Source organism: Nilaparvata lugens, chromosome X, assembly GCF_014356525.2.
Source record: "Nilaparvata lugens isolate BPH chromosome X, ASM1435652v1, whole genome shotgun sequence".
Lineage (NCBI taxonomy): Eukaryota > Metazoa > Arthropoda > Insecta > Hemiptera > Delphacidae > Nilaparvata > Nilaparvata lugens.
In genome coordinates, this window is record NC_052518.1 from 39,383,393 (window position 1) to 39,395,462 (window position 12,070).

At 33.6% G+C, this 12,070-nt stretch overlaps 1 long non-coding RNA gene across 1 annotated transcript; it reads right to left on the reverse strand.

Annotated features, from left to right (window-relative positions):
* Positions 1-4,504: 4,504 nt before the first annotated feature.
* On the reverse strand, positions 4,505-8,992 carry LOC111046463. Its single transcript, XR_002605775.2, has 3 exons — positions 8,739-8,992; positions 7,274-7,348; positions 4,505-4,995 (listed from the first exon to the last, which is right to left on the reverse strand). It is a non-coding gene; the product is annotated as an uncharacterized LOC111046463 (long non-coding RNA).
* Between the last annotated feature and the right edge of the window lie 3,078 nt (positions 8,993-12,070).

Below are 12,070 nucleotides of genomic sequence, written 5' to 3' on the forward strand. Positions count from 1 at the left end.
AGTCGGTAACGAGTTTGCAAAAAAATCCAACTTGAAATTTACTTCGTTCGTAAAGCCAGGTGCCAAGTTTTGTGATATTGTGCCGGATAGATTGGCAGACTTCGGCAGTGATGACGTGCTGGTGATTCAGGGAGGCACAAATGATGTCAGTAGAAATGAAGCAAACGACGTCCTGACAGGTCTGCGAAAGAGTCTGGCCGCTCTCTACGGAACCAACGTCATAGTATTCTCAATTCCACACCGCTACGATTTACCGGACTGGTCGTGTGTAAATGAACTGGTTAGAAAAACTAATATAGCCATGGAAAAAATTTGTAATTTATTCTCTAATTGTAAATTTATTGATATGAGTCATCTGGGTAGGAGATTCCACACATCTCATGGTCTGCATCTCAATAAATTAGGTAAGAAAATGATCTGTGATAGTATAATTGGATGCGTGCGTAGTAACTTCCTGTATAGAAAATCGACTCCAGCTATTCCTCTCTATAGTTCTTTTTTAGTTTAATTGACATAAGTGATACCGAGGTAACTGAAATTTACAATACTTCTCGCTCTGATCTAGTTTTTGACAGTGACTCTCCTCTTGACAATCTACATCCAGATTTTAACCCAATCATTCCCACATATGAATCCAAAGATATTTGTTATGGTAAGATATCTACTTTTCCTCGTCAAATTCCAATGAATAAAAATAGAACAAATGTTGATAAGGTCTCCATATTACATCAAAATGTACAACACCTACCATCACGCTTGGAAATGTTAAATATCAATTTAGATGAGTTAGAGCCTGACATAGTAGCGATTTCAGAACACAAAATGTCAAATTCTGAAATAGAAATACTCAATGTTCCGAAATATCAGATAAGCTCAAGCTTTTCTAGACTAGAAAGTACTGGAGGCGGGGTCATGATCCTAGTACATAATAAAATATTTTCCAAGTGTAAATCTGTAAAGTTGCCAGCTATTTTGTCAATAACAACTGAAAAAGAGTTTGAATGCTGTGTTACTGAATTCACTCTTGATGGTTTAAATTTTGTAATGGCTTGCTTATACAGAACTCCTCAGCATTGTTTCTTGGATCCATTCTTAGAGAAGTTAGAAATTCTACTTGAAATTTTATGTAAAAAATATAAGAAAGTTATTTTAGCAGGAGACATAAATATCAATGTTTTAGAGAAAAATAATACTTATAATAAGTTAATGAATGTTCTCAAAATGCATAATATGATTTACATGATTGATTTTCCAACAAGAATAACAACCACATCCGAAACAGCAATAGATAACTTTATTACGAACATTGTTGACGATAGTTTAAATGCATCGAGCATCATCACTCACATATCGGATCACGATGCGCAACTGCTTGAGATCCGGGGTGTGGGTGGCGTTCTTGATAAACCAACTAGGAAATTTTATCGTAGATTTGATGAAAGTCATTTGGAAGTATTTTATAGAGAATTAGCAAATCTGAATTGGATGGAGATTTATCAATCACCAGTTGATGAAAAATATGATGTCTTCATCTCAGTATTTTCACATTACTTCAACATTCATTTCCCAAAGATACTAAGATATAAAAAGGATAATAACAGCAAGATTAGGATGAGTACTGAGGTGATTGATAAAAAAAATGAATTATTAGAGTTGGAAAATTTACATAGACGAACTAAAAGAGAAGATTTAAAGATTCAAATAAAAAATTATAGAAAAGCTCTCAAACTTATGATACGAAAAAATAAACAGAAATACTTTGATAAAAAAATAATGGATTCCAAAAACAAGAACAAAATAGCTTGGAAAATTATTAATGCTGAGGTGGGTAAGAGTAAAAAGAATAATTCTAATTTAGGTGTAATAAGTAATGGTGCACTTTCAACGGACCCTCATTGTGTTAGCAATATTTTTAATGATTTTTTCGTTACAGCAGTTGACAATTTTGTAATTCCGGATATTCCTAAAAGTTCGATACCTGTATATGTACCAGTTTTACAAAGTTGTCAAACTTCCTTAAGATTTAGATTCAATCCTATTAGCGAGAGTCAATTAATAAAAATAGTAATGTCATTTGAAAACAAACACTCTTCTGGTCCGGATGACATTCCAATAACAGTTGTCAAAAAAGTTTTACCAGCAATAATCAAACCACTAGCACATATTGTAAATTCCTCCCTAATATCAGGCCATTTTCCTAACAAACTGAAGATAGCTAGAGTCTTTCCAATATTTAAAAAAGGTAGTATCACAGATCCTGGTTGTTATAGGCCGATAGCATTATTGTCAGTATTTTCAAAAATTATTGAACGAGTGGTTTATATTCAATTGATGGAGTACTTAGAAATAAATAATTTATTGGACACAGAACAACATGGCTTTCGTTCAAAAAAATCAACAATTACAGCAGGAGTGGATTTCATAAATACAATAATTAATAATATAGATAAAGGAGAGAAAGTTGTTGGCACATTTCTGGACATGACTCGTGCATTTGACAGTGTACTTCACGTTGTTCTGTTACATTCGCTAGAGGATTTAGGAGTACATGGAAAGGAGCTTACTTGGTTCTCATCTTATTTAATTGGTAGACAGCAATTTGTAGAAATAGAGCATACTCAAGAGAACAGTAACCATATATGTAAGAGAAGCTATCGCTCTGACCTGAAAAGTTTAAAATATGGAGTACCCCAAGGGTCAATTTTGGGTCCGCTATTATTCCTGTGCTATATCAGGGGTATGCCCAATGTGGTTCCACCGCAAGCCTCTGTATGCCTATATGCGGATGATGCCAATATAATCTTTACTGGAAAATCGACTGAAGATGTGGAGCTCTCATCTGCTATAGGCCTGTCCTCGATTAATGAATATTTGAATAGCCGGAATCTATTATTGAACTCAAGAAAATCTATAGTTGTCCCTTTTATGACTAGGCAGAGTAGGAATGAATTATGCCCAAGCATAGCAGTGAATAACGAGCTTCTAGAGTCAGAAGAGAGAACAAAATTTCTAGGCTTGTTAATAGATAGCAATCTTTCATGGGATAATCATGTTTGCCAAGTTATAAAAAAAATATCCCCAGGTCTATATGCTTTGCGTAGAATGTCTAATTTATGTAGTATACAGACACTGAAATCAATATACCACTCCGTAATACATGTATTAGAGATGGCTATGACTGAGTTCATATATACGTAATAGCCTTTCTATTCTCCTGTGACAGCTAACCATCAATTTAATATAATAATAATATGCTTACTTATTGGAATTAATGTAATGTATCATGATGGAATTGAAGATTATATATTGTATATGAATGAAGAAAAAATAAATTTGAGATTTTGCAAAAATAAAATAAAATTAGAAATACAGGCCTAGGCATACCCAAAGTGACTAAAAATAACTACATTGCCTATTCTGTGGAAAATACAGTATTTTTTTAAATGATTTCAAAGTATTATAGCTATTATTTGTTTCAGATTAGAACTATTATTCTTAGAATCATTTAAAACAATGCTTGTATAGCTTCTATCAAAACAGTGACACTTAATTTTCCATTACCGTACCTACCTTTTTTTTTATTCCATTACAAATTTATTTTTTGGTACCTGCGCATTTGTCTCAGTAGCCCGAATGAATTGTTGACATGTTCAAACTTTTGAAGCTAATGGAATTCTAGAGGTAAAAGACTTTGTTCACAACTTTTTCAGTGTTTCTCATACTGGTTGGGAAACGAAACTTTTTGTTTAGAACAAGGATATCCAGAAACCGCCTCAATTTGTTGAGAACTCAGTTAGTTGACAACTCTGGTGTGAATGTGGCCTAACTTTAACAGCAAATTAAACATCTTAATTATTGAGTAATTCTTGTTTATTGCAGAAAAGCTACATAACTGACATGAATTTTGCATTTAATAATGAGGCATCTGATCATAACTAGTTTATTGAAAACCAAATTAATAGTAGAAAAAGTTATAACAGCTTATTTCGATTCAGTAAAGAATGACCATCATGCTATCATACCTCTTTATGCATAGCTAACCATGATATTAGTTTTTTGCAATAATTTACATCAAAAAACATTGAAAATTCACATCTTTGACAACCTCGGCAATATATTGATTTCTTGTGTATTATACAATTAGTAAAATATTGAAAAATTATAATATGAGGGAAGCTTTTTAATTAATGTGATATCAAAATTAACTAGATGATATACAGTGCAGTCAAGGAAAGGTTATAGAGGGAAAAGTTTGGAAGACAATTTTTGACCCCGCAGTTCTGTTTAGGGTAGTAAGGGGGTAAACATATCAAAATTCCCCCAACCCCTTGTGCTAAGGGGGTGGGGGTGGTTCAAAGGTAACATTTTTTGGTTTCTCACATATAACTCGAAAACTATGCATCTGATGTGTTTGGTATGAGGGACTTCAAGGAGAGTTATAAGCCCTGAAAGAGGCTCTATGAGCTCATAATCTGCATTGATTTTTCCCATCAATTTTTAAAAAGTTATAAGAGTAGAAATAGAAAAAAATTGGAGGCGAACATGTTTTTTTCAAAAATGTCACACATTTAAGAGCGGATATCTCGAAAACTAGAAAAGTTGTGAGATGAATAGTGTAGGAAATTATAATAAGCTTTACTTTTGTATGTAACAGTTATGTCTGTAAGATACATAGTTTTCGAGTTATATGCGAGAAACCAAAAAATGGTACATTTGAACCACCCCACCCCCTTAGCACAAGGGGTAGGGGTGGGGATATTTTTACCTCCTTAATACCCAAAACAAAATTGCGGGGTCGAATATAGTCTTCCAAACTTTTCTCACTATACCCTCTTTTGAGCATTCATTGCCTGGACTATATAATAATAAAGTTATGATGTTGGATGCTTTGTTGCTATTGTTAGATGCAGAATGGAAACTGGGTAACACACACGATGGCTTTTGATGTTCACGCTTTCTATCCGCCCATCTACACTGTGTAATATGTTTTGGTGTCTGAAAGAGAAAAAAACAAACAAATTATTGATTGATCGAATGATAAAAAATAAGTTGATGAAATTTGAAAATAACATTTTGAATGTTCAAGTTGTAGCGATAGGTAGGAGTGGTAGAATAAATATTTTGTAATATACTTCTACTTACAGTTCACTAAGCATAAGACCCAATTCACACCAAAGTGGCATAGAGTCGTAGTGTCTCACACCTCTACAAATATAGAAATATGGTCCAATGCAAACAGAATGGACTTGGTGATAAATCTCTTCTGTTTGTATTGGACTATATTATAGGCGTTTTGCGCTAAGACTGATTTGCTTGAACAAAGTGAGGTAGGAACATGGTGTAGTGAGTAGACGGGGAGATTTCCAGGGTAGTCAGTGCTGATTTTTGAGGGTAGTAATGTGAGTCGGGAATATTCCCATTGGGAAGAAACTTATGATTGAGTAATATTTCTCTGCCCAAGAAACCATGGGAATAAATTGCATTAAAATAGTTTATATTATTTATCAATTTCAATCACATTTGACAATCATAATCAATAAATCATCCATTCGAAAAAGCAGTGTAAATAGCTCACAAATTACATCAATTTTTTATATAATTTGGCTAGACTTTACGTTGAGTGAACCAGTGATCACCTATATCGATGAATTAAGTTGGGTTAGTTAGATAGTATTAATTAAATATACTATCGATTTTACTGATTCAATTAAAGCAAAGCGTCCCCTTCTTTATTCTTTATCATAATAAGTATATCATGAAAATGATAGGGAGAGGAAAAATAAGGTAACCCTGTGCTGTTCCTCTCCCAAATTTAGATAAAGTTACACATAGTCCGAAATATGTCAAGTCTTGTAGTTCTTCACTTCACAAAATTTTCAGCCCTAAAATATTTTCAAATTTAGATGCTTCAAAACCAAGCCTTCGTAGAAAGAATATTACACATTATTATCACAAAAAATGAAATATTCACATACTAATGAAATTTTGAAGAAGCGAACATTCTAGTATGTTCTTTATTATTTTATTTTTGGGTTTAAATTATTGTGAGCTTCTTTGCAAAATAATAGATGATTTATAATAATTAAATTTCTTGAGCAATACAAGACGAAGTAAACCCAAAATTCAACTTCTTGAGCGATTCAAGACAAAGTAAACCCAATATTTTGTTGACTAAGCTTACTTGACTGTTAGGAATATGAGTATAACAGATTTAATTAACAATACATAAAATGGAAGTAGCATCATAATAGTGGTGCCGTATACAATAATCAAGGATGTGCACCACGCTTTTTGATTCTTTTTACTGGCAAATTATCAAAGTATTACGAATTGTATACTATCAATTTATTTAGATTTGACTAATTTCAAGAAAAAACTCTTATCATTTTTACTTTTTTATATATTGGGTGCTTTGAAAGCGCCAAAAGTTGAAATCTTGGGGCAGATCCATTACATCATAAATGATAGCAAATAAATTCATACAATTTTGAGGATGGATCTTTCCCAATATTTGAACGTTATGCGCTTTTAAAGCGCCTAATATATCAAAACGAAAATATGATGAAAATATTCTTTCCTTGGAAATATGATCTATTCAAGTATCTTGATAGAATTCAAATCAAAATGGAACCAATAATAAGTTTCCAAAAGCGTGGCGCGGAGCCTTAAATTATTAGAAAATGAATGCTTATTCCTCCTCACACTCATCAAGAAGTGATAAATAATTATTTATTTTTATTCTAATCATTATTATAAATAATTATTTATTCTAATCATTCCAATATAACTATTTATCAATAAGTTTAGTTAAAAAAGGCGTTTTCTTAGTTATCATACAAAATAATCATTAACTCCCGGGCATTTATGAATTTTGGGAATCAACTCCCTGGGAATAAATGTTTCTGATCTTGAATTTTGCATCATAAGTTAAGAGATGTTTGATTTGAAATTGAGTTCTTAGTCAATTACCAACTTAATTTGAAATCATACACCCTCTTAAACATAATCACTGACAAAACAATTTATAGGTTTAATGGTCGAGTTAGATTTAATAAGTGGTGTCCAAGATTCAATGGTCCATTAGATTTAATAAATGGCCTGGAAACTGGGCATAAGAGTTATATAATCTGACAGTTTCAAATTGGCAGGCAAGTGAAACAAGTTTGAATGTTTTTGTTTGGGAATGAGACTCGTTTAATGGATTCTAGATATTTCCGAATAATAATTGTTTATCTCTGAGACCAATGATCAAAACTAGTAACGTATTACTCACCATCGAAGGATTTTGTGTCTTCATGAACAGGCCTCTCTACACTGACATGGGGGTAGATTACAGACTGCATGTTTTCTAAAAAATAAGAAAGTGTTGGATATGAATGGGAAGAAAAAAAAACTAAAATTGTAAACAAGTTAACCCTTAAGAGACACACTGGGGTGTTTTTTTCTGTTCTGCAGTTGACAATATCAAACATATGGGAATTTATACCCAGTCTAAATTAGGTTTGTAGTATTGTCAACTACTCTCCACCTCCACCACTTCCAGTCAGTAATAGCATTGTACAAGGTCATCAGCTCATCTTGTTCTTCGTTTGGGGTGTCTAACACCCCAGAGTGTCTTTCACGTGGGACTTTCATCAAACACTTTTATTACAAAGATTTACTTGTATTGCCACTACAAATGTGGTATAGGATGATGGATCAGTTTGGAATAGATGCTATGAATCTCTACAACTAGAGATTCAAAACAATAAAATGAAGAGACGTAAGTTTCTGATGAATTTGTCATTGGCAATGATCAAGCTATTCGTTCAAACCGGATTAGGAGCTCCAACACTTAGGCGGAACATACGTACTTCTAAAATTAGTATAAATATTGATAAGAAGTGCTTTACTTTTGATTTGAGTATGCACTTTGAACAAAAATGATTAAGAAATGATGAAGTATGGTCTAAGTACTTGTTTTTTCATATTTTTTCAAAGAAAAATGGAAAATTGAATTGGGGTGTTCAACACCCCAGTGTGTCTACTGTGAGTCTGTGTTAGCATAAAGTAAGTGTGCCTCTGTAGGGTTAAGAGTTTAAGCTAGGGACTTGCTCCATTCAGGATGGATTAGAACCTTATGCCACAAACCTCCTGCAATCATTATTTTTTTCCTGAGGAATAAAACATAATTAGTTATTTCAAACAAGAATGCAAAGTTAATATTACATCAGATATCCTTTATAGAAGACAGTAGACAGAGAATCGGAAACTCTGTTCTTTTATCTCTCTCTCTCCACTGTTATTATAACGGTAATAAAAGCATATTATATTATAATATAGTAATATTTGTAAAGTGTCTATATATAGACAAGTATGCACAATTGTAGTGCATTAAAAACTTGTGTGAGTCTATAAAGATCTAGATAGATAACAATAATTTTTACAGACGCCATAACACAAAATAAGTGTTTAATGTCAAATGCATTATAAGAATATTTACATGCAATTTAAAATGCATTATAAGAATATGCAATTTACAGGGCTACGGCATATCTTCAAGTAGCAATGTTTGTTGGTTTTACAAAAGTTAGGCTAGGCTACTGGTTACGGGAATGAATAATTATTGATTATCCTGAAAAGCTAACTATATCATAACATAATAAAAAGGCAAAAAATGCATTATTTTTTGAATAATTAATTGGACCTGTTTATTTTGAAAAGTTTGATTTTTAATTACCTAAATTTGTTTGTCTTACCTGGAACCTGGTACAGTGAAGAATAACATCAATCTTCATCATTATTTTATGTTATACAGCTATATAGTCTAGCTCAAATCGATTTTGAAAAATAATTTCATTTTAAAACTATGGATTTTGTAGCTAACATATTCATATAACTTGCAAACTAATAATTATTGATTATAAGTAAACACAACCATTATTTTCCGCTAAAATTACAACATAACCTACAAATAATAATAAAAAAACATGTCTCGTAACTCTCGTAGTTCACAAAACGCCCGCTGGAGCGCTGTCAGCATTCCAAGTTCACTGTGAAGGTCGGCCGCCATCTTGGTAAACATTTCAAATTCCACTTCTATCGTTAGGACGACTCGCATTGAATGTACGTGTGGACGCGTTGTTGCCATACGGGTGAGGCAAAACGTAAACATTGAAGGCGTCATAACCTAATTCGGGTCGCATGAATTGGGAATATCTGGAACTCAAAATATCTTGCAGCTAGCCGGAATTGGAAATATATGGAGCTCCGAATATGTTGACAGGCGGAGCTCCGAATATCGTGCAGGCCGGCGGAACTCAAAATATCTTGTCAGCTGGTGGAATTGAAAGTATGTGGAATTGGAAATTTATCGAATTCACAATATCGATCGTTATTAGCGAGACTGTTTAGATGTGGGATGAAACAAATTTATCGCAAAACAAATGAAGGGTTCTATAGTAACCTAAAATAAATTCATCTACAGTGGATAAATTCATCATTGTGGACCTAGAAAAGGATAGTACCACCGGCTTTGTCAAATGATAGACAAGGATAGCAATTCCAAAGTTGAGCAAATACTGTCATTATAACGTGAACCTCACTATAGTCCATATCATTCCAGAAAATAAGTCAGACTTGAACCATTTTTCAATAACAAACACATTACCAGTACTACCACTTTGGCACCGATATTTTGAGTTCCACATATTTCCAATTCCGCCATCTGACAAACAAATAATATGAGTTCCAGATACTCCCAATTCCGCCTAGCAACATATTTCGAGTTCCGGATATTTCCAATTCCGCTATCTGACAAATATTCAGAGTTCCACCCAGCAACAGTTTTCAAGCATAGGACAAGGCTATAGGGATTTCAATGTAAACACGGGTTGAAGTGTACGCTTTTGAACAGCTGATCGGCTGTATGTACTGGCCATGTAGATCTAGTAGGCGATGCTGTGACTAAGGTCTCCCATCTGCTCACGCGTCAGCCGTCAGGATCAGGACAAAAGTCTGCTTGCAACGTCGAGTTGTGTCCAGGAAGCAGGTATATAATTTTGTTGAAATTAAGTTTTATTTGTTCAGTGTATATTTTTGTGATAAGTTGCATTATCAAAACAGAAGACCATTAATTGGCTTTGATCATCCTCAGGTAGGCCTACTGATGATTTATCCTTAATAGCCTATTTAAACATTCTTCATAAAGCTATAGATTTGAGTAGGTTTTAAAAGTGTATTTTTATAACCTAACCCTCTTTGCCCTTGGTTGTTATCCTTTATAATTATTATGAAATAACTATGAGAATCCCTTCAGGTTGGATACTTTACTTATCGTATAATATAGATAACATATAATGTGAGTGGTATGATATAATTTGTAGGGAGCTATGTGCAGTAAGTCTATATTGTTGGTATATTTAGGTTAATATTGTTGTAGGGCCTACACAATAGATGAAAAGGCACATATTCGAAAAGGCTCAGCAGCTGTATAATTTCAATGATTGAAGCTTCAATGATGATGAATTAATGATATTGTTGGTTGTGCAATGACAAACTTTATTTTTAGGCCTATGCGTAGCCTATATTTATTCCAGATAACCAGTAATCTAGTAGGCCTACCTACCAAATGTACCAAACTACTGTTTCATTCTTCGAGTCAAGGTATGCACACACCGATGCGTACAAATTCGTTGCGAAATTTTCAAGAATTCAGACTGCGGTTTCCAAACGAAGTTTTCGTTGCGAAATATTGGTGCACGCACACTGGGAAGCAAAATAATCGCAATGTAGAGCGGGGGATTTGAGTTGACTTATGTTGTTTACAAGGCAGACGAAACTAGTGTAGTTCCAGAACTCGCCACAAAATTCGCAACACGAAAAAGCGCTGCAAATGCTGCATGTAGCAAAAGCTGCGAATTATTCGCAAGGGAATATTCCGCAACGCATTGGTTTGCGCCAGCACATACACCACAATGGTATTAAATTTCCGCACGGCAAGTTCTGCGAATTGAATTCGCACCGCAACAAAACTTTCGCGTTGGTGTGCGCCTGGTATTAAGGACATAGTGTATAGATACTTTGATCATTGGACTGCTTCTTTAGACTCCAATAAACTATCAAATAAGAGTTATGATCAGTTGATAATAGCTAGGAGTTGAACAGTAATGTGCTGCTTTCTCGAAGTAACTATCCCAGATGTGTGCAAGATCGTATTATTCTAACCCTTAGACCAGTTATGGAATAGACACGCTGGGAAGTCTAGCCTCTGAAGCCAACATCTACTGCCATATCTCCAAATCGTGACGTCATCATCGGATAGAAAACTTTCAGATTGTGTCTATTTCAGAAGGATGTAAATTATTATTCATTAAAATGGTAAACTCCAGCTGCGCTCCCGCTGAAATAGACACAATCTGCTATGGAAAACAATGTAAACAAACTCTACAGAAAAATGTATTCTATTGAGCTATAATAAAAAATGCAATAATTCTAATAATTGCTTGAATGATTTGCTGTTTATTGTAAAAAATTATCTATAACTAATTGGTGTGGCTAGAATAATGATTTATGAGCTCTAGTCGCCCAAATTCTAAAATATGAAAATATAAAATTCCTTTCATAGGGAAAATGTGAATATGATGCAACTATAGATTAGATTGATAGCTAAATCGCGCAACTATGTTGCATGACTTTTCGTTCACTCTACACAATGCAATTTTAGTAACACATTTTTTTCTTGAACTTCTTTATCCATTACGAACTGTCGTATGTTTTATCAAGTTTTAAAACTGGAATGACGACTTGCAGACTATAGTAATTGTGAAAAATGTGAGATATATTCTCCAACTACTGGAGCATGCTTTCAAATCACATGGTATTCATCATTGTCAACAGTCAAACTGACTGTTCAACATTGAACTGACTGGTCAACACTGAAACAGACTGGTGACGATGAATCTTATGCGATACGAAAGCATGCTCGAGTCAGTGAGAAAATATATCATATTTTTCACATTTACTAATGTAAAATTTTTCAAGTCGTCATTCAAGTGTTAAAATTTGATGAATCATTTTTTGTTGAGAGTGA